The sequence below is a fragment of the Bactrocera latifrons genome, unplaced genomic scaffold (genome assembly GCF_001853355.1).
Source record: "Bactrocera latifrons isolate USDA-ARS-PBARC rearing strain unplaced genomic scaffold, ASM185335v1 scaffold_74, whole genome shotgun sequence".
Taxonomy (NCBI): Eukaryota; Metazoa; Arthropoda; class Insecta; order Diptera; family Tephritidae; genus Bactrocera; species Bactrocera latifrons.
The window spans coordinates 1,141,865-1,152,355 of NW_017537423.1; positions in this window are offsets into that span (position 1 = coordinate 1,141,865).

Genomic DNA, 10,491 nt, shown 5'->3' on the forward strand with positions numbered 1-10,491 from the left:
TTTTACTCATACGTTTATAGTGTAAAGTTGGCCTTTTTCAAATATATTTAGTGGTAAAATAAAAAATAAAAATTTTAATTTATCAATTTTATTTTGGCTTTTGGTGTTTCAAAAATTTTGTATGTGTGTTTTGAATTTATATTTTATTTAAAAAAGGGGTTTTTTTTTAGATTCTAAAAAAAACTTTTTAAATTAATGTATTATATGTATATATATTATATATTAAAATTTTATAATTATCAAAAGATTTCATTAAAGTACTTTGAAATGAAAAACATCACTTTCCATACATTTAAATCTATTTCTCTTCCAAAATGTTTTCTTGTATATATATACATACATACATTTGTGTATTTACTTGTGTTTGTGCACATTTTCCAAATTTTAGCCTCGCATATTATCGCTTTGTTTATTTTACAAATTATTTACGTACGCTCGACAGGTTCTAAGTGCTGTCAGCACAAAATGCAATACAAAAATTTGAAATCTCTTACTTTGATTGCACCAAAATGTAAACAAATTCTTAAGCAGCTCAATTCAGTTGCTCCCCCACACACATATATTGCATTTGCGGAAAATGATTTTTCCGAAGAATGCTTAAATTATTGTGCGCCAAGTTAATTGGCTGAAAGTGCTTTCACTTTTACCTAATTACGCTATTGACCATAAATTTTATTTATTAATATTTTTAAAATTCATACGTGGGTTTTAAGTCTGTGGAAAAATTAATTTAAAAGGCTTAAAGAAATTAAAATTTATTTAAAAAAAATTATTTACAATTAATTATTAAAAAATGTATCAGATTTAATTTTTGTATTTAAAAATAATTAAAAAAAAAAATAAAAACAAAATTTTGAATATTTCAAAATATAAAAAAAATTTAAAAAAATTTAACAAAATTAAATTATAATTTGTTGATGTATATATTAATTACAATTAAAATACGAAAAAAAAATTTATGTTTTTAAAGTATTCTAAGTTTTGAATAATTTTTTTTAATTATTTAAGTTCAGGAAAATTTTGAAAACTCGAAATTCTAAAATATTGCCTTCATTAAATTTTCTGTGTTTTGTTTATGCTCCTCTATGGAAAAAAACAGCTTTTATCTGAATTTTCATTTTCTACTAGAACCGACAAATTAACAGCAGCGCTATCTTAAAATTATTGAAAATACAAATTTTTCGAAAAATACATTTACGCTTCAAAAAGCTTGTCACCGGATCTTTTTTCATCCATTGGACGTCAAACTGTGAAATCAGTTTAATTGTAGCTTAGGTAAAAGAAAAAATTAAAACATCGATATAATTTTTTTTTGCATTACTATTAAAGTTAAAAAAAAATTACAAATTTAAAAATTTTTATACTTTGAAATTTTTGTAAATATTTGAAAATGTTATGAAAAAAACATTTTTTTCTAACATCCATATTTTCAAGTACGTAAACACTTCTCTTTCCACTTACACTTACTTACACTTACATACTAAATTGTGATAATGCAACGGTAAATATACTCAAAAATTTCGCATTAATGCATTTTTTTCACTTTTTTCAAGATTTAATGTTGACATAAAAATGGTTATCGAAAATTTGCGACCATGAAATGTTTACAAATGGTAGTGTGGTAGTGCTTTTGTCTACGATGGCTGACTGTTGAGTATTTTCGTTAGTTTTATTGTCAAAATATGCACAAAAAATGCATTCGCTTTTCGTCTCACCATTTTCATATGCAGTTATAATACATTTATGTGCTTTGTAAGCTAATCTAGCATATTTCATTGTAGATTTGTGTGGTAATTATAGTGCACTTATCGGTTTGCTCAAAGAAAATTTGCCTGCTTTTAGGCGCATAAGCTTTTGATTTTGTTTTAGGCTTATTTGTGTAGTACTTATATCAAATTTGAATTAAATATAGCTTGGATGCGTATCTTTGTATGATAGTGGTGGTGCACTTAACGTTTTTCTAAAAATATTTGCCTACTTTTGGGCGCATTCGTGTTTTTTTTTTACTTGTGTTTGCCTTACTCATGCACAAATTTATTTAAATATTCGGAAACATTTTTAAGTTCAGCTGGAATATTCATAATATAGAGAGTCAGTGAAAATTAATACTCAGAAGAGATCGTCCAAAGATTCGGTTTGATCTATAGAAACGTATATATGGTATATTATATGAGTTGATGATTTTACCGAGCTTTTAATATAAATTTCAATTTCAACAATTGGGCAAAACTAGAAGCTCTTACCAATTATGAAAATAAATTGAAACGGCACCTACAAAAAGTTAAAGCCATGCTCGGTCGACCAACTCACCCTCTTCAGTTTAACTGTTATTGATTTGTTTTATTAAAAATCATACATCATTTACCAAAATCTAAGCACAATCATGACAGACGCTTTAAACCTAATGGACATTTCAATTTACAAAACAATGGAAACATAAATTGAAAATCACAATGTGACACATTGGCTCCCCAATAAATGGCAAGGCAGAATTTGAAAGCGTTCACTTACTACCTGCCATGACTATTCACAATGGCATTGTTGTATTTAATTAGAAATGCTCGGATAAGAGATTTTAGTGACATTGCATAAAACCACATAAGTGTGCTGAGAGTGAAGAGTAGGGTACTGATGGTGGGTATAAGGATTTCACCGTTTCAGAATGGCTTCTAGTAAGCTCGAAACAAGTTTAGTTCATTTTTACGTCGACATGGTCTAGGTGGTTAAAATATGCTAGCTTAAGTGGAAGAGTTTCAGCTGCTTGGATAAGGAGCTAACTTTTGGAATAAAGTTTGTCAAATCTTATCGAATTCGGCCTTTGTTATGTCTTTACAGTTAAGCCGCTCAAGAGGTACTCTTAAACTTTTCGAAAGATGCTCTTTTCTGAACGAATAATGTAAGCATATCTTGACCGCTAAACCCATTCTTCGTATCACTTAATTAAAGATTTCTGGTTAGAGAAGATCGTCAGATTATTTTACGGATGCAGTTTTGGTACAAAAATTGGTAGATAAAGTGTTTTATATACAAAAACTGTCTAAATGTACTTTCTTTAAGACCAAATTGTACACTTTATTTTTCTAGTTACGAACTAGTTATTACAGAACTAGTTATGAAGCTTTCAAAACCCAAAAACAAAAAAATTCACTTCAATTGCCCAATTTGACTACTTTGAAGATAATATGTATTTAATGTTCAAGGTATCTTAATTGTAGAAACCGACTACAGAAGAAGATTATACGCATTTACTAAAATAACTTCACTTCTTAGCCAACTAGTCTTAATGAGAACCAATTCTTGTTGTACTAGACCAATTTGAACTAGTTACGATAGTCGTTACTTTCGGGTTAGTTATATAACTAGTATCTTTGAATGAAATTTTAATATTGCATGATTTTCAAATATACATACATACATATCATTCATTATACTTTCTCACATACATTTACGCACCCACAACAACAACTATAACTGTGTTTTCTATTCCAAACCGCACAAGGCATTCACTAGCCCATTGTGTCTGCTGGCCGATTCTCGTTTGTTAGGTGTAAATTGTGTTTAATTTAGTGAAATACAAAAATAAATACATTGACATGAACAATAAAGTGCTAAACAACAACAAACTAGTAACTTGTCAACACGAAAACAGCAGCAAAAAACTGCCAACCATACATGACAACCAAGTATAAAGTGGAATCTGGGCGCAGCTGGTTGCAGACATTTAAAACCGAGGGTGGGAGGGCAGAGCAAGTAAAAGTAGGGGACAGTGCATAAAAAACTCAATACAATACCCTACACAGTTAAGTATCAGTTTGTATGGCAGCTATATGCTGTAATAGTGCGATCTCAACAATTTTTTTGCCTTGGAAAATAATCTATGAAAAATTTCGTGAAGATATTTTGACAAATATAAAGTTTTCCATACAAGAAATTGATTTTGATGGCCATTTTGTATGGCAGCTATAAGCTATAGTGGTCCGATATCAGCTGTTCCGACAAATAAGTAGCTTCTTAGGGAGGAAAGAAGGAATGCAAATTTTCAGATCAATATCTCCCTGTGAAGGGTATAAAAAATCATAGAGAGAAGAAACGTAACCAACAGTGTAAAATAAAAATTCGATCAAGTTAAGTGAATTTAACACACGCATACACATACACTCCCACTAGTGACGATAGAGTACACAATGCTTGCCAGCTTGCCACGGGAGTAAAAAGCCGTTTGTCCATAAAATGCTGGGCGGGTGGCAACGCTTGACGACAGCAAACACAATTATATTACAACTTGTCATATACACACATACCCCCACATAGCTGAGTAGCTGCAACACACTAACACAACTATATATTTATGTATGTGCATGTGAACATATGTATGTGAAGGTCGTGGCATTAAAGTGACAATTGCTCTGTTCATGACAATGTTGCTGTTGCTGTTATTATTGTTGTTGCAAACAGTGGTCTCAATTTTCTGTAGTATGGTAGTAGCAATTGTTAGTTGTTGTTGCAGTGAAGATAAAATAGTGTTCAACTGATGCTCATTGAAGCAAGTTTGCAGCTAGTGGGAACTGTGAGGGGTACAAGAACCTGTGTCAGATGTTTTTACACAAACGCACTTAACAAATGCTAAAAATTAATACTTTAATTATTACATATTTATTAAATTATAATTTTTAAAAATTAGAAAAAATATTTAAAAAATAATCAGAAAGACTATAAAATTAGAGGCAAATATATTTAAGTTAAACGCCATTTTATTTGCTTGCATCAAAACTAAGTTTTTCAGTAGGGTTGCCATATTTTTATACAAAAAAATATGCTTCCATAAAAAAGTTTCTAAGTTAATTAAAGTGAACTGAGAATTTGGAAAATTCAATTTTATTTATTTGCATCAAAAATAAGTTTTTCAGTAGGGTTGCCATATTGTTATACAAAAAAATATGCTTTCATGAAAAAGTTTCTGAGTTAAATAAGGTGCATTGAGAATTTGGAAAAAATAAGTTTTTCGGCAGGGTTGCCATATTGTTATACAAAAAAATATGATGTTATGAAAAGTTTCTAAGTTAATTAAAGTGAACTGAGAATTTGGAAAATTCAATTTTATTTATTTGCATCAAAAATTAGTTTTTCAGTAGGGTTGCCATATTTTTATACAAAAAAATATGCTTCCATAAAAAAGTTTCTAAGTTAATTGAAGTGAAGTGAATTGAGATTTAGGAAAAGTTCTCAAATACGAAAAAAGAATTGATAAGAGATGCCTCCAATTTTTTTCAAGCTCAAATCTAAAGGATTAAAAAATTAGACAGATACATATGTATGTATGTACATAAATACAATATAATGAAATTTAGGGGTTGCCATCTAGTTATATGACAAAATATGTATATTAAAAACATGTGCCAAATAAAAGAAATTTAATAGGGTTGCCAAGTGGTATTTAATTTCCTACATTTGTGAAAACTTAAATACTATATATTACATCTGTTAAATTTATATTAGATTTAAACTCTTTTGCAGCAAATAAATAAATTGAAATTAATAGAATTATAAAAAAGAAGAGCAGTAGGGTTGCCAATTATTAGAATTAAATTGTCAATTTTTTAATTAAATAATAATAATTTTAATATACAAAAATCGTAAGCAACAAAGAATCTATGTTGAAGATAATTATACAAACGAATATTTTTCTAAGCTTCTTACAAAATAATTTCATCACTTCCACACAAGCTGTTGCTTTACCCCTTCTGAAAAACATTCGAACACTCACCACTGCCCGAACTTGTGTGAAAAATGTACTTTAAATTGAATTCACACATCAATAAAATGCAGTAGCTCTGACAATAAATCAATCTGACGATTTTCAACAACAATTTCTTTAGAAAACCCCTACAAATATATGTACAGATGTGCTTGTTTGTTTGTGTGTACAGTCTCACAATAGATTTCGAACAGCTTGTACGCGCATTTATTTATATTTGCAGCGACTAAAAGCAATTACGCAAGTAATGATGCGGTAATGGATGTCAAAGTGTTTGTAATGAATACATGGAAGTATCTAAATAAACATATATACAAACGCATGTGTGTGTGGGTATGTGTGTGTTATGTTGTTAAAAGCATGCGTGTTCACGCATTCATGAATTCCTTTTATTTACCGTTTCTACGAAGGAAAAATCTGTCACAATGATATATAAACACAGAAGCACCTGTAAAAATATGTGGGTATAACTGTCAACTTGCTGTCAAGCATTTATATCGCGCGATTTTGTAAGGTGACGAAGGTGCCACACGTGTTCGTATCAGTATGTGGCGGTAATAACCTCGATTTTCCAGAAAAAGTTACGTAAAACGTAAAAGAATTGAGTTTAATTAAATTTTTCTTCCTAACAATATAATAGTAAAAAAAAATTATTTCAATAATTAAAATTTTTCAACCTTCAAAATTTTTTGATTTTCAAAATTTTTCGTTTTTAAAATTTTTTTCAAAAATTTTTACACGCAAGAAAATTTAATAGGAAATTAATTTTTTGAAAATATGCGTTTTTAATTTTTCACTCTCTAATAATTTAAATTTTTCTTTCATGAAAATATTCTCTCTTTACCGACATATTAAAAAAAATTTAAGATTTTTCCGTAATTTTTTTTTTTTCATTCAAAGCCCAATTAGCCCTTTAGCATTCCGCTACTGACAAAGCAGATTTTATTACTTACAGACCAAAAAAAAAAATTAATTGTAAATTTCCTTTTAATTTATTTTTACAAGACCCACAAACTGCAGTTGAGCAGAGCGAAATGTGTATTTGCATCAAAGAAGAAGAAAAAGAGTAATGACTTTTGCAACGACGCCACAAAAGCTGACAGCGTGTCACAGGGGGATTTACTGTTGCAGTTACAGTTTCGTTTGCTTTACGCTGCCACCGCCATGACGCATTTGGTTGCAGGCAGCGATGCAGCAGCTCTTCGGGGTGTTATTAATTTTTCGTAATAACTTACGTACATACATATGTAAATATGTAYGTATGTGTGCAAACAAGTGACAGTAATACTGGCTTACGTGTCGCATGCCACAACAACGACAAAAAGTAGCATGGTGTCGGAAAATTAAATTAAAGTAACGGGTCGCGCCTGTGTGTATGCACAAATACCCGAAATGAGCGGAAAATTGCAAGGGAATTGTGGAATAAATATTTTTAAAATATATTCTTTTAGACGAAGTTTTGATGTAGAGTATAGAATCTTTTTTTTTAAATATCCAAGATTTTTTGATAATGAAATAGTGCAAAATTATTATAAATAGAATAAAAAATATTTTTGAGCATACTTTTAGCCATAAGTATTAAAGTTTTAGAGTAAAAAAATTGTATTTTGTTGTAAACATTATATTGAAGCTAATATGAATTAAATAAAAAAAATATTTTGAAGCATACTTTTAGGAGAAATTTTAGAAAAGGATTTTTCAAAGCATACTTTTATGTAACACTTATAGGAAATGACTTATGGTTATACTTAATACTAATATTGGGATATAATTTAACTTTTTTGCATTTCAAACCTCAAATACTAAAATGTCTCATCAGAAAAGAAAATAAGAGAAATAAATTTGCCTACTTTTAGGAGAAACTATTTGTGAGGAGTAAAAACGTGTATTTTCTTTTAAATAACCAAATGTTAGTCTATAATAAAATGGAATAAACGTAGAGTCAATGAAATAATGGCATAAACAATATATTTTAAAGTAAACTTTTAGGATATATTTTTTGGTTTAGTACAGAGAGTTAATTTTTTCGTTAAGCAGAAATAATTTTTATTAATTTATTATTATTATTATTGCTAAAAATCAGGTGCCATTTGACTGAAAGAGTAGAAAGCAAAAAACATCAAATTTTCGAAGCACACTTTCAGGGAAATACAAAAATTATAGTAGAATAATTCTCTAAATGTAGACTTAATATTTTACTTTGCTTTTGAATTTAAAAACTATACTATTTAAGTTATTTGAGTTTTATAAGAAATAAAAAAGAAGCATTCTCTCAGGCGGGAAGTGTTGAGTACAGTAAAAAATCTCAAATTATTTTAATAACCAAATATTTTGCGGCAATTAAATAAATAAAATTAGTTGAAATTGAAGTATTGTACAAAAAATGATTTTGCAACATACTTTTAGGAATAATTTTTAAAAATAAGTAATTTTTTACTGAGCCACAAATAATTTTGTGTAATATTATAATGTAGTAAGTGTATTTAAATAAAATTATTAGAAATTAAAAAAAATATATACATATATACACACATGTATACATATACATACACGAAGCATACTTTTAGGCAATATTTATCATAATTTACTTAATCAAGTGTTGGAAAGAAATTTACTTTACTTTACTTTTAACTTTGCAATTTGTACTCAAATATTTAAATTATTTGCGTCACATAAGTATTAAAAATTATACAGCCTAAGTAAAAGCAAACTTTTAGGCGTTTTTTTGTATTTTTTGCATAATTTATTTATTTTGATTTCGACTGCTTACATTACAGGTTCTATTTATCTCATTAAGCACAAATATCACTGCTTTTCAGTCACTTTCTGCTAAAATTCTTTGAAGTTCTGTTTGCTTAAGGACATTTTTATTACGCGCAGTTACACACCTCATACTCATTTCGTGTCTAATTTTGTCGTATTTTACAAAGTAACCACTTAATTGCAAATAAATATTTACTAAACGAAAATATATTTATATACGCGCCCGTGTATGTACATATGCTTGTATGTTTTGGTTTTATGGCAGCTAATATATGGCTGGTAGGCGTATTTCGCCTTGAATTCGCCGTCGTTGGCATTTTGTCCTTAATTGCCAATAGATTGGTGGCGTTAAGTGCAGCATACACTATTATTTATATATATAACTTGTAGCTGTGCGCCTTAAGGTAGGCCACACTTTTAGTGGTTATGTGATGTTAAATATCGGCTGCATTAGCAGCGCACACCAGTGCTAATGTGGCTATTAAAGGCTGTATTTGATATGCGAAACGTCAATTTGAACAGAGTTGCCAACTGTTCTCAAAAAGGTTTTGAAAAATTTATATTTTCTTAAATTTAATTTCTTTAAACTACCAGGACCCACTTTAATACTTGGCGTTCTTTACATATCTCCTCCAGGCATCACTTCTCTTCCTAATTTTTTTCTCTTTATTACTATCTTACTCCTTCCATTAACACTTTGCCAAGTTTACCCCTTTCACTGAGCACATTAATTTGAATTTTCTTGCGCTTCGAAGCCAAGTTATTGACACCAGGGGCCATCAATAAAATAACTAAGCGCTTCGGTCAGCTCTGAAGCTTTGTAGCTTTACGCTTTGTCACATCCTTTATCTTCGCCTTTCAGCGAGCGTGAAGAAAAATTGTTTTTGCCATAAACAAATTACAGTTAAATCTGTTTTTGTTTTAGATTTTTGCTCTTCTATTTATTTGAATTCTGAGCGATTTGTTATTTGTATAGCTCTTTTGTTTTTGTTGTTTTGTGGTTAACCAGCAATGCGAAGGCGTGTGGAAACCGAGCAAATGATGATAATCAAGAACTTCGAAATTAATGTCAGGACATTAATTTGCAAAAGGCAAGCATATGGTAATGGCATGAATACATTCGCATATATTGCTGTTGTGTGCAGATGATTTGTAAACAGGTCAAGTTTTTTTTTTTTTTGTCGAGAAAAAAATTGTGTATAGCTAAGTTGAGTTACAGTTAAGTTATGTAAAGTTGCGTCTTAGTTAAGTTATGGTTAAGTTAAGTTACGCCTAAGTTAAGGTATGTAAATTTCATTATGTTTAATGATAATATAATTGATGATGTCACGTAGAAGCATTACGTTAAGTTGTAGCATGCAAAATTTGTATGGCTTACTCAATGAAAATTTCATTCAATTTACGTTATGTTCAACTAAATGAAAACTATGTCAAGGTTATTTTACGTTATGTAACGTACGTTACGTTAAATTTTGTATTAAATGTTGCAGCATCCATGAAAAAAGTATTATAAATCGTTCAGCTAAAAAATTGCAGAATTTTTAGTGAATTTTTTTTTTTTTGGCGAAAAAATCGGCTACGTTGACCTTTATTGGTCTAATGATTCTTAATTTTTATTCAAATTATATCATAAAAAATTTCAGTAAACTTTCGTATTAACTTTAAAAGATAAAAGTAAAAACATTTTTCTCTTCAACTCAACTCTTTCTCTTCAGATATATGAAACACGCTTTATGCGCTCTCTTATGTTAAAAATTCTCTTTTGAGACTCTCTTTTATTTGGAAAATAAATTTTTAATATTAATTTTAACTTTTCTTTCATACACCACTAAAAATTTCTAATTTGCTATCACACCCGCCGCAAATTATGCATAAAATAAATTTGCTGCTATTATTTATAGCCTACTTTTAGGCGATTACGAAATCTAAATGCACACTTACGTATGCATAATGCTGTTTTAATGATTTCGACC